At 37.8% G+C, this 19,956-nt stretch overlaps 1 protein-coding gene across 13 annotated transcripts in view; it reads right to left on the bottom strand.

The window, feature by feature from the left end:
* Window positions 1–19,956, bottom strand: part of ANKS1B (ankyrin repeat and sterile alpha motif domain containing 1B) — a 440,891-nt gene that overhangs the window by 64,674 nt on the left and 356,261 nt on the right. The gene's annotated exons all lie outside the window — the stretch shown is intronic.

Genomic DNA, 19,956 nt, shown 5'->3' with positions numbered 1-19,956 from the left:
TGCCTTGCTGTCAGCCAAAGCGACAGAACCACCATTGCAGCAGTGCAACAAAGTTTTCCCGTGCAAGTACAGCACAGCCGGTTTAGGGATAATTCTCTAGATTCCTTCAAGATAATTCTCCAGATTCTGAACTTCAAGGTTCAGAACTGTATGTAAAGTTAACAAAATATTTTCAAAGAAAACATGAGATTCTGGCACATCACCTACCCAGGAGATATAAGCCGTATTCCAGTTCAGAAAACAGAGAGCATGGTGAACCCTGAAAGTTTCAAATTTGCTCCTGAAAATCGTTCTCTGCTGGCATAGCCCTCTGGGCATTGTCACAGAGCCGGTTCTAAAGCAGCATGCTGTGATGCTGCCAGGCAGAGAGGGCTATGGAACACAGTGGGATGCTTTCACATGCACTTTTCCACGCCATCCACTCAGTGTCGTCCCTGCTCGGAGCTGTCCTGCAGCCGTCCTATGTTTGGCTGCCGAGAGCAACCGGGGACGTGGGGTGATGCTGAGCGCATCTCCACACACCTCAGCACCAGGACGTGCAGACAGCAATGAGTACTGCCAGAGAACTATGCCTGTATAATGTTGCAGCCCGCACTTGTCTTACAGACCAATGTGAGATGAGATTCAGTGTAAGGAACCTCACACAGGCATGGGATTCCTCCGTATCCATGGTTGGGGAGTGAGGGGGAAGCAGGAAAAAAAAAAAAAAAAAAGCCATGTGCAAACCATAAGCAAAAGGATGGCAAGGGAAGGCACAAGCTAGAACCAAGCTGTGACTGTACAAGCAGTTGTATCTGCTGAGAACTTAAAATGAAAATGTTAAGTTTTATTAATCCTTTTCTTAACTGCAGAGACAACCAACGCAAGCTCCCGAAATAATAAGGTAAAATGGGAATTTGGAACCTATGAGAGACAAAATGAGCAGCAGAAATTTGAAGAGGCTGAATAACACAGGAGAAGAACAGGGAGACTAAAAAATGGGTCATTATACTAATCAGATGAGAAATAGCTAATGGAAGGACTTACATTTTACAATAAAATTAAAAGGTAGCTATTCGAAAGATACCAATAGGTGACATCCACAAGGCATTTCTGATAAACCAGAGTATATTTATTTTGTTTGCTCTGGCTGTTCAGACACTTTTCCTATCCTCTTCCTTAACAAATTCCACTTCCTTCTCTCTCACTTGTCATCCTTCTCCCTACCTCTCTTCACATCTTATTTTCAGCTCAACAGTTCCTTCTCCAAGTTCCTTTTCCCCTTTCAGCTTTGTTCCAGGTCTCCTTTATTTATTAACTGACTCCCACCCAGCTCAGCAATTTAATCTGCATTTGCAACCATATCACCACCTCATCTACTGACTACTATGGAGGCAACAGGGAGAAACAGCAACAAAAGTACAAGCAAAACCTGCTGACCAAGGAGTAAAGAGCCTGGGGAAAAATGAAAAGGAAGCTGTAAAATCAGATGTGATTTAAAGGCATCTGCTCTTCACTCCAAGCAGTGAAATAACCATGCAATAAACATTTTGAATGTATGTTTAATTTCCATTTTATATGTCATTTATGGTATAACCACCCAAGTGGTTCAGCTTGCAGCAAGAGACAGCCTCATTCTTCAGCAGTCTCTGTCCTTATTTTGCACCTCTAGAATACCGTTGAAATGAAGAGAACAAACACCCACATACATTTCTATTCTTTCGTAGTCTGTACAGTGCGTCTTCTGCACAAGTGGTGCTGCTGGGACCACTGCAACCAGCTCCCCTCCCCAGCTGCGGCCTGTGATGGCTTAGAGCACTACCTGGCACAAAATGATTGCTTAATTCTCTACTGAGATGAGCTATATAGAGAAAATGTTTTACCAACATGAAGCATTTTGCAGAACGGCTGTTCGAGAATGTTTCAAATAAATAAGTGTTGTGCACATGCTCAAAATTTTGGCTCCTGCTGAGGATTTTATTTTATTTTTTAAATTGTCGTTTATTTTATTTTTTAAATTGCTAAAGTTTAAATTTTTAGCTACGTAAAATCTTATGAAATCTCTTCACTAGAACACTAGGATACAATTTTTGTATTGTCTAAATTGCAAATTATTACAGTTTCATGATGTAAAAAATACTTAGCAAATATCAAAATTTACTTCTGTACATTATTATTTTGCTAACAAATTTTCTAAGCCCCCAGGAATTGCCATATATGTTAAAATCATCCAGGGTCAGCTTTATCAATGTATGAGCTTCAGTGGTTCAGAATTTTACATTTAAATTTTTTTTTTTTTTTTAGAAAACATGGCATGTGTTTGTATCAGCAAGTTTCACCCGTCATTATCCATCTCCCTCCTACACCTTTCTAGTATAAAAACCCCTTCTGCTTGCTGACAGAATACTAATTTGGCTTCATTTAAATGCTAAAGCTGCATAGTCCAGCTATCTCATTTAAAATATGTGTAAAGCTGTGAAACAATTGACAAGCACAATGAAGTGTGTCTACTGTAAGATCTGCATGAAATTATTTTTCAATAGACACTAAAAAGTCAAAAGCCAACACTAGCCATTTTTTTTCCCTACATGCATCACCTAAAATCAGAGAAGGGAAAAAAGTAATATTTACTGAGCAGCTCACCACTTTATAACACCTGTTAAAATTAAAGGCCGGGTGATATACCCACAGAATACAGCTTCTATTCATGTGATGACACTCATTCTTGTAACTACAACCACATTTTTATTCCATATGTTTAATAATAAAGTATGCATTAAGAACACCTATATCAAACATAAACCGAGGGCAATTGGAATTTCCATGTATGAATAGTACAAGTGAACTAAATACGGAGAGCTCTATGGACAAGACCTGGGCTGGTATCCCTCAGCAGTACCATCCAGTGAACTCTGCTGAGAGATCCAAACTGCTGTCCTCAGGAAGGTGTAGTGTTATGGCATAAAACAGAGAGCATAGCGTAACCTGAATGGGCATAATCCATTGACTTGATTCCAAATACTTGGCATGCAAGTGTACGGAAACGTGTAAGTGGAGTTTAAACACACACACACCTTTATATAAAGATGTGTGACATATTTATTCTGTTCATCCATGCACATGTGAATAGAAAGCAAGAAATAAAAATGTGCAAGGGAGCCCTTACACCGCTGCAGAAAATCACAACACGTCTGAAAAGACAGTGACTGCCAAGGCCAGAACTTGATCAGCATCAAACTACTCCATACTAGAGAAAATTGGGAGCAGAGTCTCATATTTCTGAGATGCTTAACTGAAGAATTACTCATTCAGATTTGCTCACAGAAGCTCATATGGTCTATAGCAAGTTCAAAATAAGACAGGTTTTTCCCTCCCCTTCCCACCTTCCCCCACTTAGTGAAAATGTAGACACAAGCGAGTGTGCTAAAAATTTCCTCACAACAGTACAGAAGATACATGGATAAGTGAATGATAGAAAAACCTATTGAACTTTACAATGGAATAGGATGGGAAAAAAGCAACTGTTTTTTCTCTTTAAACTCTATAATTCCTGAAAGGTTAAAAAAGAAAAACAACAACAACAACAAAAGACAGAGATTTACCAGTAGAAGAGTCACTAATAAAAATAATTAGTTTCAGAGAGTAAACATAACTTTTGTTGTGCAGATTACAAGACAATAACTGTCATTGGAAACCTCTGTATTTCTAGATAGAAACTAAACCTCATTTACAGTTCAGTATTTTAAAGAAATAAAAACATGGAAGACCTGATTGTAGTTCGAAAACTGCTTTGTGCAACAAGACTAATGCAGGACTGAGTTAAAGAGCTGACCCATATACAGAAAAATAGAATCTAAAATTAAACAGGAAAATGTACATCATTATTTTAACTTAGCTCAGAGTTACACAGCTAAATCTCTGTGCAGCAAACTGAAAAGTTATCTGTGCATTGCAGATTATTATGTGCTCACTGAACACACAACATTTAAATCATTTTTGCTGTTAGTATTGAATTTTTCATGCATTTTAAAGTTGGATAAATGGTTAGGAAAATAATTCAATAGGTCAGCCATTTCATTAACTTTAATATTAAACAACAAAATCATCCAAGCAGAATAATTATTATTATACTTTTTTTTTTGCCTGTGGACCTATGTACTTGTTCAGGGCAGCAGAACCCACTGAGAAACCTTCCCAGCATGCCAAAAGTACCACAGTGCAAGAAATCTGGGGCTGCGCAACTTATGTTCCCCATTGAAATTGCGTTTAGTTCCCACCTAACACTTTACCTTTTAGCTAGATTTGCACATTTGTTCTCAGGCCAAGGCTCCTTGCTCCCAAAGGCTAAGATATGCCTTGCTTTACTTTAATTTCTGAATGTACACTGAATATCAGCTTAACACAGTTTAATAAATTATCAAGAATACTTATGTTAGGACTTTGACAGTATCTAAAATATTTTGCACAAGGTTATAAATTACCTGCCTGCAAAGATCTAATGCCACTAAAAGTCTCTGTCAAATGTTTCCTGTTGTTAACAAAGGTGACATCCTGGTTTTCTTGATGCTAATGGCAAAATACCACCAACTGCAATGAAGACAGTGTCTCACTTAGAGATGCTGTATTCCAATAAAATAAGGATTACAGTGCTTTGCAGAACTGAAAAGATGTGTACAGTTAAAATGAATGCTAGAATGAAAGCTGACTGTGTAAAAATACTATTTTCTTATTCAACAATCCTACCCTACAAACACATTCAGTCATATAGCTGCTTATACTTCTAGCTATGTACTTATAGCATACTTAATTTCATTTCAATTTCAGAGGTGCACATTATGGTTAGAACAAGCAGATCTGGATTATACTGTTTCACACTACTGTGATTTCATCGTTAGTCTCACCAAAGTCTATCTTCCTCTCAAAGCCACAACCTCTTGAATATCAGCAATATTAATTGGGGAAGAAAATCCCATAACTGCAGAAGAAGCTTTTAATTATCATACAGGAGAAGGAAAGAGAAGAAAAAACCCGACACATCCTAATTTTTCTGTAATATCTGAAGCTCTGAGTTTGACTAGCTTCTAATCATTTATAAAATTGTAAGTGACAGATGAATTTTAAAATTCTACTTACAGTAACAATCTGCCACAAGCTGGAGCACCCCTACTGAAAATACTGCTCACAGAAACTTTAATATTATGTAAAAGAGAAAGATGGTCTTTCAGATACCAGCTTAGACTTGCAGTCAGTATGCCTGTTGTACCTAAGATAAACCTTTTATTTTCAAACTTGAAAACTTTTACCTTGTGCTCTCTAAGACAAAACGAATATGCCACTTTGCTACCTTCAATAAATTGTCAGTATTTCACAGCACTGGGTTCTGACTTTCACTTAGGAAGACGGAATTTATAATCTCTCAGGGATGGAAAAAAAAGTTGGACACAACTCAAGTGTAATCAAACCACTAAAAGCAAAAACCTCATGCAAAACTGAATGAGAGAAGTTGTGTGGCAATATTTCTCCCTGGCTGTGCTCCATGAAGGACTGCTGAGACTCACCTGTAAAGGACACTGTTGTTGGCATTAATTCTCTCCTCCTCGCCCACTGATGTGTTGTGCAAAACTGAGGCAGACTTGAGACAAGCTGAGGGTGACCTGCAGTTTTAATATCTCTCCTTCCGCTAGACCCTACAGGAACCTCTCCTTGGCTGTTGGGATCAGTGGTTAGCAAGAGCCACAGATCAACTCACCCCAGTCATGACATTAGTCATATAGTAGTATAGGACAAAGATGATAGCTACTTTTACTAAAAGCCACTCTTGATCCTGTAATATTGTCAACTCCTTACCTCTAGCCTGTTTTGTAAACACACACGTTTTACTACAACAGGGACGGGAGTTGGGTATACCCAATTTTGTAAGATTTGTCCTTGCATCTCAGGCATCCAGGATTTCTGTTGCTCTATGGCAAAGTATGAGAGAAGACACAGCCCAGCAAGATGAAAAGCAAAGGGGCTGTAAACTGAACATCAAATGAGTTTGATCCCTGCTTGCTCTGGCTCCAAAGTACATGTGCTCAGATGTGGCCTCCTGCTTCACTAGATAAATAAGTATTGAGTTTAGCAATGTGATTTAAAAAGAAAATTATATGACACAGTATGTTTTATTTCACAGCATGGTAAAAAATGATTAAAGAAATGTGAAGAAGAGTAAAAGACTTGCTCTTTTAGCTTTACTTTCACATACAGTAATATAACAGAACCACTCTGATATGCCGCTGTATGCACCACTTGTATGCCTATTATCCATCTTAGAAAAAATGAAATCTAGACCTACACATTTTACCTTAGAGCAGCAGCACAGGTTTCGCAGAGTGAAAGCTTATGAATGGTAAAACAGGAATTTAGCACAGTGAAAACACAGTCCAAGCTTGGGGGTCTATTCTCCTCTTACTGCTTTTATATACTTCCAGTATTCAAGAAAATTATGTAGAAGCATTAAAAGTAGGATAGACTCCTGTGAAATGACCTCACAAATGAAATTAAGAGAGGGAGAGAGCAGTGAATAACTGAATCCCTTGAGCTAGAAGAATGTCATGCTGGAGTGCTGCGGGAGGATATAAAATCTGTGCTACTGTGCACCCACTTTTCAGTGAACCTGTGTAACTTATGAACCTGACAGCAATGCCATACCTACCTACAGGCTCTTCCTATCCTCCCTCCCATACCGTCAGCATGCTTCCACTAAGAACTGCCAAGGAGACTGACACAATGAAAATGCAGTGGTTTGGCTGCCTTTCAACCTTCTATATACCCTGGAGACAGAAGGATTACTTATTATTAGCAATTATGAAATTTAATCCACTATACTACATTGCATATGATCAAGCTTTATTATACTCTAGTGAGTCTTACCATAGTATAAACATCAGATTATAAACCTATTTTTTTAATGTATTGATTTTAATTTTATATAGAGTTAACTTTCTCTGTTGCAATGTGCTCACTTCATTCTGTAATGCTGATAGAGCATGGCCCTTGAGTCATTGAACAGCACTGGCACATGTTTCTACAGGTGCACAGGAGAAAAAAAAACTGATTTCTCTTCCATATTTTCTTCTTAACAAAGGAAAACCTGAAACGTGTGGATTAACTGATAATTAGGGCTATGGATGAAACCTGAAATACTAACAGGAGTGAAACCACATCTCCAAAATCCTAATTCCATTCACAAAATCATTCTGGCCTTCCATGCTGTATCCCCACAATCAGAGTGGAAGAAATAAGTAAGAGCCATAAGAAATGTCCACCCTGGGTGCAGTTTGGCCAGCCACTATTAGATTTGGTTCACAGTTTTCACTCTCTGCCACCTTAAAAAACAGATATTTTGCACTGTTTTCTTATACTGGTCTTTGTTCTCATAAACTATGATACTTAAGAAAATCATAAGACTCTTTCTCATGGACCACTACTTTAAGAGAAACACGATCATAACTATCTAAGTGATATTGCACTTGCTGACTACAAGGGAAAAAAAACACCACCTTTAAAAGAATATGTACTCTTTGCTCAGTCAAGGATTACCATACCCTAATCCTTGTTAAACAGTAAAATATTTGATTAGAAAGAGAAAAAAGAGCAAAAGTAATTTTCAAGGTAATCATTTGTACATATTGCTCCACTCTGTCTCTTTCCATTATAGGTGGAAGCTGTATTTATCTGACTGCTTTCCCCACCTACTAAACAGCAATTTGTACACTGAGGAGCCCTTTTCCACAAACTGTAACACTCTGTTCTGCAGCATAGGCTTTTCCCCCAGGGAGAACCCGTGAGTGCCGGGCACTCGTGACCCTCATCAGTCACATCGCGCTACTGGAAGGCACTTAGTGCCGCGAGGAGCATGCTACGAGAAGCTATATGCAACTGTGCTAGTGCTTTTACTTGAGCCACTCATCGTACAGTGACTTTGAAGAGGCACCTGGTGACTGACATGTTCCACCAGGAACATAAGCAAGGGTGCAGTGTGGATGGATTTGCAATGAATATCTACACAATCCTTCCCTTGCCCCAGACCACAACTCTGTACCTTCCTCCTCTGTATTATCTCCAGCTTCCCTAATCCTTATAGTAATTTCAGCATCCCACCATGGCTTTACCGCTCCTTACCTCCAGTTTTTCTCAACCCCAGCACTGTGAGGAGGATTTTAAAAGGGTTCTCTCTACCCCACATGGGAGTTGGAGAAACTTAATACTTTTGAAATCAATCATTCTTCCAGTTAAATGGCCTACCGGTTCAGAAGTTCAAAAGGCTGACAGCACAAATGCAAAAAATTACTTCCTTAAGTTAAAAAGCATTCCCCCAAATTAAAGTTTAGATGAGTAAATCAGTGATGAAAAATTACAAAATACATTGGTTTTAATAATCATTATAGCCCAGAGCAAGAACTTCAAATGTTTCTTACATAACTGCATACAGAATAACCACAGCTATTTAATCAAATTTCACCTAACAAAAAATAAGAATAAAAGGGATATGATACTCTTAATACTGTTTTGCTTTCTAAAACCAGAAAAGATAAAGCACCCCAAATTTAGACTCAGCTCAGTACTTCAGTAATGATAAACACAAAGCAGTGAAACAAACCTAGGCTGTGCTTCATGTCTACAGAATGACATGACATTCATGTGGAATGAATGTCATTCTACGCTCATGACAGAGAAGTGATTAATTAAGCAACGATCCTAAGTGATTTCTCTTACCTGAGTATGCACAACCCCAATTCCCACACACTACTCATTTGACTGAGATTGGAAGAAGATATCTGCTACTTAGGACTAGCAAGCATCAGGTTGGTCAAAGTTTAAAACGTACCAATATAATCATATTAAAGCATTGCAAAATTAGAAATAATAATTTTTATCAAAATAGCCATACAGAAAATCTACCATTCAGGGAAGAACGAAGTAGTGAACCTGACTGTTCAAATAACAAAAACATCAGGAAGGCAAATGTCCTCTGTCAGGGAAGCTCATTATTTTAATTTAATTTTAATGGGGAATTTTAAGTAGCAGTGAAATGAATTACACAAAGCTTACTAAATCTTAGGAGTTAAGGGAGTCCTATAGTCCAGGTTAGGATGCCTTTATGTGATGATAATGATCCAATAACTCTTTAGATGCTCCCACTGCTGAGATAAAGCATCCAGGACAGCTGCACACCGAGAACCCACCAGCTGCATCTTTGCTCTGGCATGTGAGGTGAAACTTATGGAAGTGAAGATGAGAGTAAACAGACAGGTAACAACCAACTCTGGATGCACAAGCTTCCTTCATATACCAATTTCACTTCACAGTACATGAAACATTAAAACTTCAAAAATTTTAAAAAATCCTATAAATTGAAGACAATAGGAACCAGATACCATTGTATATTCTGAAAACTTTATCCTGCAATGGTTCTAAATACCTTCCCCTTTTCATGATTCACAGAAGAGTGCCATCCTCATGTGTCCTTTTGACTCATGCTGAAGCCTAATTACTTTTTTTTTTATTGCTGCACCCATTTTGTCTCATCTGTCCTTTGTTTTCCTTTTATTTGTTTTAATCTTCTAGATTTACAGATATAGCTTTCTAACTTTTATTCTCTTTTAACTCTCTTGTGCTGTCGTTCTTTCTTTTCTGTGACTTTTCAGGAATCCAAACACTGTGAAAGTGTCATTTTGCCTCCTTTTATTTAATCTGCCCATTTATTCCACTGAAATGAAAACCAAAGGAGCAGGAATACTTTAGTTAAGATACTGCCCAAGCCTGCAGCTATTTACTTATGAACTAATTATATGAATGACTGTGTTAGAAGTCATTAGAGGTCTAAGGGAAAATGTCATGTAGGTTATAATATAAAAACTGGAAATAACAGCTGGTTTTCAAGCAGCAGTGTAATACACTATCCACAGCTGCAAATCCCTGTTAGCACAGGTGTTGAGGCACCACAGAGATCAGCTTTGCCATCTGCACTGCCCTGTTTTTGTCTGCCTATCACCCATGGCTTGTAGGCTAACCTTTCTCTCCATCACACATTGATAAACACCACTTAAATTCTGTTTAAATAAAGATGGATCTTGCTTTGGAAAAACAAACAAACAAATAAAAAAAACACACAACAAAAGCACAACAAACCACCACCACCAAACCTGAATGATACACATAATAGACTTTTGAAAAATAAATCCACCAGGATAAGAAAATCAGCATGAGGAATAACTCCTTAGAGGAGGTGAACTGTAGCCTTTTGGAGCTCTGTGCGAATGTCTGAGAACCAAGTTCATACCCCAACAGGTGAGCTTATGGGTTAAAAACGATCAATGTGGGGAAAAGGTCAATGTTTGCTTTAAAAATAGCAGAATTATACATGTGATGTATTATTAAATTTCAAGTCTTTGTGAGGAGGAAAGTTGGGGCAAAAATTCAGGCAAGATAGATTTGAATAAATCTAAAACTAAAACTATGCTCAGTTATTCTATATGCAGTAACTTGGCTAATGCCAAAGAAAACTTTCTTCTCTTAAGTCACTGGCTCCCATCATCTGGAAAGAACAACTGTTCCTCTTTAACGAACTGCAGAAATCCTGCTCCCTGCATTCAAGCATAGTCTTCCAGGACCCACGAACTGCAGCAAGACCTGGTTAATACATGATATGTAAAAGACAGGAGGTTTGAAGAGCAGGGTGAAAGTGTTACCTGGCTGGACTGAATAAGAATAACCTGACCGAAGAGGTGCATCAAGATGATGAGGAATCCACCTGGACTGTATATGCTTCCCTCTCCCAAACACCAGCAAAACGAAAAAAATGAACTGCAGTGACATCTTTGGCCACGGATGACAAAGCACCCAGCACCACCTAGCCAGTCACTGTGCCAGAAGTGGAAGCAGGTGGCATTAGCATTTGCCCTGAAGGCAACTCTGACCATTCTGAATTTCCAGACTTGTGTGAGGAAGGAGGAGGTAGAGTGGCCTGCAGACCACCTGCCAGTCTTCTTGGAGGCAGAAGCGAGATGGCAGCCTGCCACTGGGACTGAGCCAACTTCTGCCCTGGTGACTGACAGGTTTGGTCTTGATCCCTGGAGGAAAACGTATTGTTGCTGGAAAAGCAAGCTCATCTGTGAAAGGCCAAAAAAAAGTATGAATGGACAATTTAGGGAAATAACTTCTTATAAATCCCCCTTTTTCATTAACACTTTACTTCCTCTTTTTTATTTTTTTATTTTTTTATTTTTTATTGTTAAAATAACTCATTTTAAGACTACTAAATAAATAGTGCTGATTCTGATGTTTCACTATATAACTGGACATTCTCAGTAATTAAGCAGCTTTTCTACACAGAGCAGAAGGAAATATTCTAATGTATCAACTATATTTTTCTATGGCACAGAGCACATAAAAATAGGCAATTTCAATAACCATTATTACTGCTACAGTATATATTAATACATTTTGTATAAATCATTGCCTCTACTATCAACTCTGCTACTGCTCCTGCAAATAAAGCGATACCTTGTTACCTAGCAACTGAGCAAGTCGCTGCTACACTGCAAAAAAAAAAAAAAAAGGAAAAAAAAAACGAAATATATGTATTTATATATCCTCTTGGTTTCACGTTGAGAGAACATCCATAAAGAACAAAGAATAATCCACTTAAATGCCCTGAAATTCAATATTTAAATAAAATATTTGATCCTCTGCATTCCCTAAGTATCCTCAGAAGCTGGGTCTAAATTAAACATGCATTACATATCACTGACAATACAATGTTCTTGCTATGCATTTCTTGGAATATTTTATTAGTGCATATATATGTACACAGACATTACATATATAAGTCATGGCATACACTTAATGCTACTTCTGATCTGTATTAGAATAGGAACAGCTATCACAGGGCTTTCTTTAAAGTCTGCTTGCTTATGCTAAATCAGTTCCTTTCCTTTTTAACATAGCAATGCACAGTATTACCTTTGACTGATGCAATGTCTCTTTTTAGGATTCTGTCATTTGTACAAATTTGTCCTTGTGTTTCATACAAAAAGAAAAGCACGCAACCATACGTACTACAAACCTCATCACTTCATTGCTTTATATTTCATGTCAGTTTCTGACAGATCGCCAACACTACCTTGGTCAAAAATGAAAAATGAGAGCTCAGGAGTCCTACTTGTGTGGATGAGCTACTTGTTCTGGGCAACATGCAGATTCTGCAGCAGCCTCTGAACCCTCTGTGTGTGTCTGGCCCACGCTCTACCCTGAGCTGAAGAATGCAGAAGGATTCATGGCCCCATGACCACACAGTATGAAGACATACCCTTCACTACAACAAGGACTGCCAATAAGCTTGTGAAGTAGGGAGAATATGAAGCCATGAAAATTGCTGTCCTGAAGGCCCACAGTTTCATTAGAAGGTAACTGTTTTTGCATTCAATACTAAGTCATTACACTGCCTACAAATCCAATACAAAATACATCTGAAGACAATGCAGGATGGTTTTGCTAAATTTCACTTCAGAGGTAGGAGCCAATCACACATTATTACAGGTAATGAAAAATTACATCATCGTCGATCATTACATCAAATTACATTAAACACAAATAGTGATACCATGCAAAGCTTTGAATGCTGCTCCTGCTAGCAGCTTATGTAGTAAAAGTGTTCCTGAAACATGTTGTTAAAGTCCTCTTGAGACTTTTTAAAGTCACCTATCTCTTACAACACAAGGATATTGGATTAGTTAATCATAAGACAAAACTATACACTACCTATATCATGCTGTCTCGAACATCTGCTGCTGCTGTAATCCTTGCTGATTCATACCAAGAATATACAGAAAATGATAATATGCTTGCACCCAAAGGCTCCTCATTTTGTGTGGCCCTTACCATTATCTCCAAGTGTTAAATACTAGTTCAAAGTCTTCTGCAGCTTGGTTTTGCCCATTTTTGAACATTCTTACAGCCTTTTAACGAATGTGGAACATATAGCAATGGGTGGGTTTCAGTAAAGAGCAAAATACATACACATGGGTGAGGATGATTTATTGGTTAATGTGGCATTCAAAAGCTTCTTTCAATAAAAATTTTAGAAGTTAGGAAAACACTACAACCTATACATCCTACAAGGATAAAGCAAACATCATACCCTACAGGCTTTGTATGATGAAGTCTGTGCATATTGTCTCTCTCTCTCTCTGGAATGCAGTCTTCAGTGACAGATGGCACAACCACTACCTACAGATGGCTCAAACGGGGCTCCATAGCTTTGATAAATACTGCAATCAACTCCTAGGATAGGTATGGTTCAGGCAGCAGAGCAAACACAGGGAATAAATCCCTCAAAAACTTCTTAACTGTAGAATAATCACACACATAGTATTATCCTAAACAGACAGATGAAAGTCCCGGGCTTTTACTGAGCTGACAGAAATTCAAGACTGCTTAAAAAGAGGTCAATAGTTTAGGATGAAAGTGTTTGAAATTAGCCTCAATCAATTTCTTATCTACTTCATCCAGAAAATCATTTCCACTTTCATCATGGACCAAGCATTCCTGGTAAAAGTATTCTTGCTTTCCAGTAGGATTTGTTATACTTTGAAGGAGCAATCAAACCTATCACTGACAGAGTCTTGGTTTGGTTGGTAGAAAACATCCTTGCCTCAGACGGATGATTCACTACAGCGAGCAGAAGTATTTGAATCACTACTACAAGAAAATCAAAACTCATGGACTGATACTGTGGCTATTTGTAGCAGACTAGCATAATCTTTTCTAATCTTCTACAGAAAGCTGGGAATAAGAACAAATGGAGTGACCTTACACAGGAGCATTTGCTTTAGTTGAACAGACATCTCAGAGACCCTGCTCTCTCACTCCCTACTGTTAAAAAGACAGGTAAAGCTTTGCAATGTCTTTTGTGGCAGCGCAGGACTAGTGATGGGCTATGTTTGTTACTTGTCTTCAGCCACTCAAACTTTGTGCCATTTGGGTTAAAGTCTTCTACAAAATGCCATCTACCAGAATGTTCTCATCAACTAAGTGCTGTAGTGCTACAGGTGTGTATGCAGTACAAAACATAGAAGCTCCAGAAATGTTTTGGATAATCAGTTAAAGAATAAGAATATTCCATTTCAAATTGATGTCGGACAGGAAGGATGCTTTCTGACAAAACTAATTCACCCTTTGCTCTTACACTCATACTTTCTGTAAAGTAGATGCATCTTACATATTCATCTTGAACATACATAGGTATAAATATACCTTTCAGATGCATTACAGCAGGTGGACTACACCTCCATTCAGAGTCCTTGGACTGTAAATCAATTCAGATAAGTTCTCCAGCCCAAACCTTCAGCATAATAGAAAACAATATCTTTGCAGAATGCTCACAAGTGGAGCTCTGCGAGTCTTGTTTCCCAAGAAGTAAAACAACCCCATCGCAGTATTAACAGGTAATATGATGTTTCAGAGCAGCCTTACTAAAATCTAAACTAACATATGCCTACTGGATTCTTGTCTGTGGAAGAAGATACCAGAACTCAAATAAATATTGTAATCATTTTAAACCTTGATTACAGTCCAATTACTGGAATATCTAGAATCTCTCCTGCAGGCCTGAAGTTTCTATTCCCTTCTGCCATCACTACTTTTTCCAGAATTCAAACAGACAACAATAAAACTGCCTCTTTTCAACTACTTATGTCTGCAATTTAATGAGCTTTCTGTCCCTAGCGTCCAAGTTTCACTGCCTGAAAATGTACTGTCAAGTTAGAAGGGAGTCCACTTTTTCAGAGCTTCAAGAAGTAGAAAAGCCTGTACAAACATTTTATTGTTTTATTTTGATGAACTACCTCAACTGTTATCGCTTTTCAGATTACAGAAAACCACAATTGACATTTTTCTTTTTGAGGAACTGCTGTGTAGAGAAGGGAGACAGAGATTGCTATGGTGTCAATGTAATTTCTGAATGCATCACACAATCTTTTGTTATATGTCAAAAGCATAAACAAAAACACTCCATGTGTCATAGTCTACAAAAGATATCAGGTTTTATAGCATAATAATGCATGACAGCTCTCTTAATACTTCTGATAATTCAGTAATTATGTAAATACCTCCAAATTTGATTACACAGATTCACAAATGTCATTTAAGTTTGTGAGCCAAACTCAGACTGCTCTATGTGTGAACACAGCAACATGGAAACCGTTAGCGTGAACTTGGCTATGCCAGTTCTCATACTGCTGGACGAGATCCTCTGATCACTGCAGTAATGTGTGACAAAAAGCGATTTGAAGTCACTTTTTCATAGTTATGATCCCCTAATCCTCAGTTTGAGTCTGTAGGACGTGGAGATGCCTCAGGGCTGAGCTAAGCTTCAACCACCCACTCCCTCCCACAAGCATGGAGATCCAGACCATTGTCTCATCCTCTTCAGAAGGGTCCTGTGCTGAGATGGGGAGAGCAGGAATGGGAGGAACGACAGGAAGCTGGATGGTGAGATCTGCCTTGGAGACCACCAGCTGCAGGGATACTCTTCGCACACTCCAGTAAGGTAGCTCCACCTCTCCTTCACCCACAGAGAAGTGCAAAGGCACCATGGCAAAAGCTTAGGACTCAGTCTTTGGAAATGGTAGACATGTTTACTTGCTATTATCACCTCTCCCAGAGAATCTGACTTGTAAGGACTACTACATTCCTAATAAATGCAAGTAATGCTTCAGGAATATTACTAGTTTTTAACTGGCTCCCTCACCCTCTTGGTTACATCATCACTGTATTAGGATCAACATAACAGGGTTTTAACCAGAACTGGTTGTGGTGGCTGAAATAAGATACTCTAAAGAAAAGATTTTTATAAATGTGACACATCAGCCCCCTAGCAATAGGAGAAACAGCAGATATAGCTTCTGTATAATGCATGAACACAGGATTACTTCCATGAATCAACAGTTTTGCATTAAACTATAAAATCATCATCATATACAGATAACTAAAAGTAAGGATTGTACCTCCAGAGCAATAATGAGATTATGAAGGTCAAATAACAATCCCATTACTTGTGTTACATAACTCAAAATAGGATGCATGTCAATGCAGGAAAATGGAAAGATGACTGCCGTTTTGTATATATTGACTACTTTAATTCAGATTGTTTCTTTTACAGTAATTCTGTTCTAACTACCTTTAGCAAAATAATTTTTCTTACGCAAAGTTCTTATACCATACAGTAAGAAAGACATTTTCTAAAAAAATTCTGTGCTATGCTCTGCAGATAAAAAGGGGCTGTTATTTCGCAAAATCCCAGCACAGATTAACCAGCCTCAGACACCAAAAAGCAGCAGGCTGGGGAATCTCTTCTTGGTCAAACAAGCCACTACCCTCAGCTACTGTGGGCTGACTCAAACAAGGCATTAGCAAGTCCTAGGGTACAACACATGTATGATGCTGCACCACATCAAGAGTCAGCAGAAAGGGTAGCTTTTCCTTACTTGTCAAAATAATTAGGAAACTATTTCATTAGAAATACAGAAGCTTCACAATTTTCTGTCAACTAGAGCAGTCTTTGGTATATACAACAACAAAGAAAATATCACCTAAATTCAGTCAAGTATTATTTAAATGGGAAAAATGATTATTTGGGGGGCTAGGACTTGCTCTTTACCTTATGCTTTAAATTGTCTTTATTTTTTAATGAATGTTACCAATATTCTGATTGCAGAAGCATTGTCCTGCAGTACTATCCTTAAATATCAAGACCAAAGGATTTCAACAAAATTTTCAACCTAGGAAGGTCACTTGCTTGTAGATATAGTAGAACAAGGCATATTTAATGAAAGATAGTTCAAAAGGGAAAATCAACACTCTACAGCCCAGCTTTCCAAATTAGGATTGCGTAAATTCAGTTTCCTATTTCTACAACCAGCATTTACAGAGATGAATATCAACTATAATAGTGCTTTCTCTAAAGGCATCTCTCCCTTCGAAAATCACATATTGAATTATGAAGTTTAAAGCCTAATTTTTAGGCAACAAAGATTAAAAATACTGGTCTTGAGCTTTCCTGTTCAACATTTCATCTTCTCAGAAACTCTAGCCAATTAACTGGACAATGCAAATGAATCAAGAACTAAATACAATCACACCAAAAGAGGCATCTCTAGAAAGAATCTATAGGGCTTCTATCAGTGTTAGTGCTCCCATACTAGAGATAGCAATAGGGGGATGCTCACTACTTTCAGAGCAGCATTTCAGGAGCTCCCCAAACACTGCTTTACTGCAGTGGTAACCAAACCTACTCTTTCTAAAAATGTTATTGCTTGTCCTTCTTCCCTGTATTCAGGAGGATTACTCCTGACAAAGTACATGGGACACAGTCTTCAGCCTGCATACTCAATGAAATCAACAGCACTATGACACTTTACACCTGCTGAGAACCTTGTTTGTAAACTCTGAGTGCAACCCTTTGGGGTAGATGATGCTTTCCTCTCCTGCCCTATGTACCCTTGTACATATCATCACTGCACAACTACCACTTAGTCCCGTACAGCTCTGTAAAGAATAAAAATGGCTACAGCAAGCCTTAGAGAGGGAGCAGGAATGGGCACAGCAAACGCTAGAGCTGGAATGGATGTATTTAATTCAGGTCAACCCAAAATGGCATCCTGTGGCAGCTGGAGGGTGGTGGTGGTAAGTAATGCTTACGAAATTAACATGATGCGGACACCGCCACACAAGTACTGTGTTGTGACTGCGACTAATGCATGTGTAAAGTATTTGATGGACAAGTGTGGAGCTGTTTGGTGCTGAGATGGTTGGCTGCAGACAACAGTTTAGAAGCACTCAAAAAAACCAACCCAAAAATATTATCAGCAGAACCCAGGTGGAAAATGATAGTTGTCATATTTAGTACTCTTTCTGTGCTTTCATGCTTAAAGTGCAATGCTGCGGTATTCAGACAATATCAAAGATTTATCGCCATGTTGCATGGGAACGTAAAACTCATATGGACAGTCAATTAATTAAATTAATAAGCATTGGGTAAACCCCTAGAAAAATGTGAGCACCACATACTTTCAAACCTGTGAGTACCTGTTACACTTAGTATTTTAACTGTGAGGTTTAAAAAGAAAAAGATAAGGTTCGGAAGTCTCTTTATAAAGTGACTTCTGTAGAGCCAATCTTTGCTTCCAAGATACCTGAGCTGAGCATAACACAGATTAGGACTGAGACGTACTTGCAAAGGTCTATGAAAAACCTTGATATCTTGTTTCTTGCTAGTGCTAAGAGCAGGAACAACACCATGTTCAGTTTTTAAATAAAAATAACAACTTGCATTCAGTTTTGTAACGGCTTCAGTAAAAATACAAATGAGTCACGTAATACATCCCCTAGGTTTTGATACAGTATTTTTCTGTGTGACAATTCGCTCCAATACCCACTTACCTCTGTGGTGGTTTATAAATATTAGTACAGAATGTTTTAGTTCTATGTATTTTTATCATATAATAATAATGCAGGTGTTTCACAAACCAATTGGGTACTCACTAATAATGAGTTTGCCAGGTGACTGCATGATTAACAAAGTAATACTTTTTCCAGATTTTAGAGTTATATCATATATATATCATACCTGAGAAATAAAAGCATTACAAAGCATGACAATAGTATAACAACTCTCTGATTATGGGATCTTCAAGTAGATACTTGGACAGTCTTCAGTTACCTTGAATTTTAAGTACATCAACAATTTGCAAACTGACAAATACCCAATATATTTATTTATGCAATAAGTGACATTATCTAAAACTTTATATAACACTATGAAATTGCTATATTATTTCTACAAGCATTTTTTATGAATCTATTTAAAGTGAGAGCTTTCATACCAATTTCATTTGGGCAAGACGAAGCCTAAAAACAGTCAGATGAACATACATTATAGCTGTAAAACGTGTATATTTATAGTTATTCCTTATATCCACATACATTTTAGTATTATATAATAAATCTTGATGATCACTGGAATTGACTTTGCATTTTCCTATATTAGGAATAATTACATCCAACTATTTTTGTGGCTTACCAATTTACCAGTGGTTTTAGTCATTCACGATACCCAAAAATAAAAAGGTATTAAGTGTAATATGGTGTTCTTCACTGCACAGATACATGATAAAGAAATAAATGAGTTTCAGTATAGCCTTGTACAAGAGCCATATATTCTCACTGAAATCTTTGCCAAAGCTTAACTTCAATGTATAAGGAACCTCATATGTGGGTAAGGCATACATGCAAACACCTACCAGCATTGAAGGTCTGACTCCACAGTGCAGTCAAGAAGACCAGTCAACTAAATGAAGACGTTCTATGATCATCCACAGTCAGACAAGCAGAAAAAGTATTTATCACCTTCAAATTTTACTACACTTAAATGTACTAAAAAACTAAATGCTTATTTCCCGCTGCAGAGAAGCACTTTCCGGAAAAAGTACTTCAGAAATTAAACAATGGGCTAAATCTGCTGTCAAAAAGGTAAAACTCCCTGGTGACTTCATTTGTTATTACTGCAGCTACCATTAAATTTACCCTTTTTACATTAGCAAAACTTAAAGTGTTCTAAACAACAATAAAACCTATTTGGATCTTTGCTGACTGCAGGAACCAGGGACAGAAAGAAGAACAAACCAATTATATGTAACAAACCTCATACATATCACCTTGGATTTCCTACACCAAAAAGCTGTAAGAACATAAGCAAAGAGGTACATCATATCTTAACGTGTCCCAGTTCACATTTTCATGTGTTTCTAATAAGAGCAAACTCCAAAGGTAAAGGTCTAGGAGAAAATTCCCCCCTCAAGCTTTGTAAGGCCTTCTTTGCCCACCAGATGCATATTTCTGGCATTGGTGGTAATCACATAGCATGTGTAGTACATT

This window comes from Anser anser (assembly GCF_964211835.1).
Source record: "Anser anser genome assembly, chromosome: 1".
Taxonomy (NCBI): domain Eukaryota; kingdom Metazoa; phylum Chordata; class Aves; order Anseriformes; family Anatidae; genus Anser; species Anser anser.
Note: the sequence above shows the minus strand (reverse complement) of the source record. Positions and strands in the feature narration are given on the sequence as shown.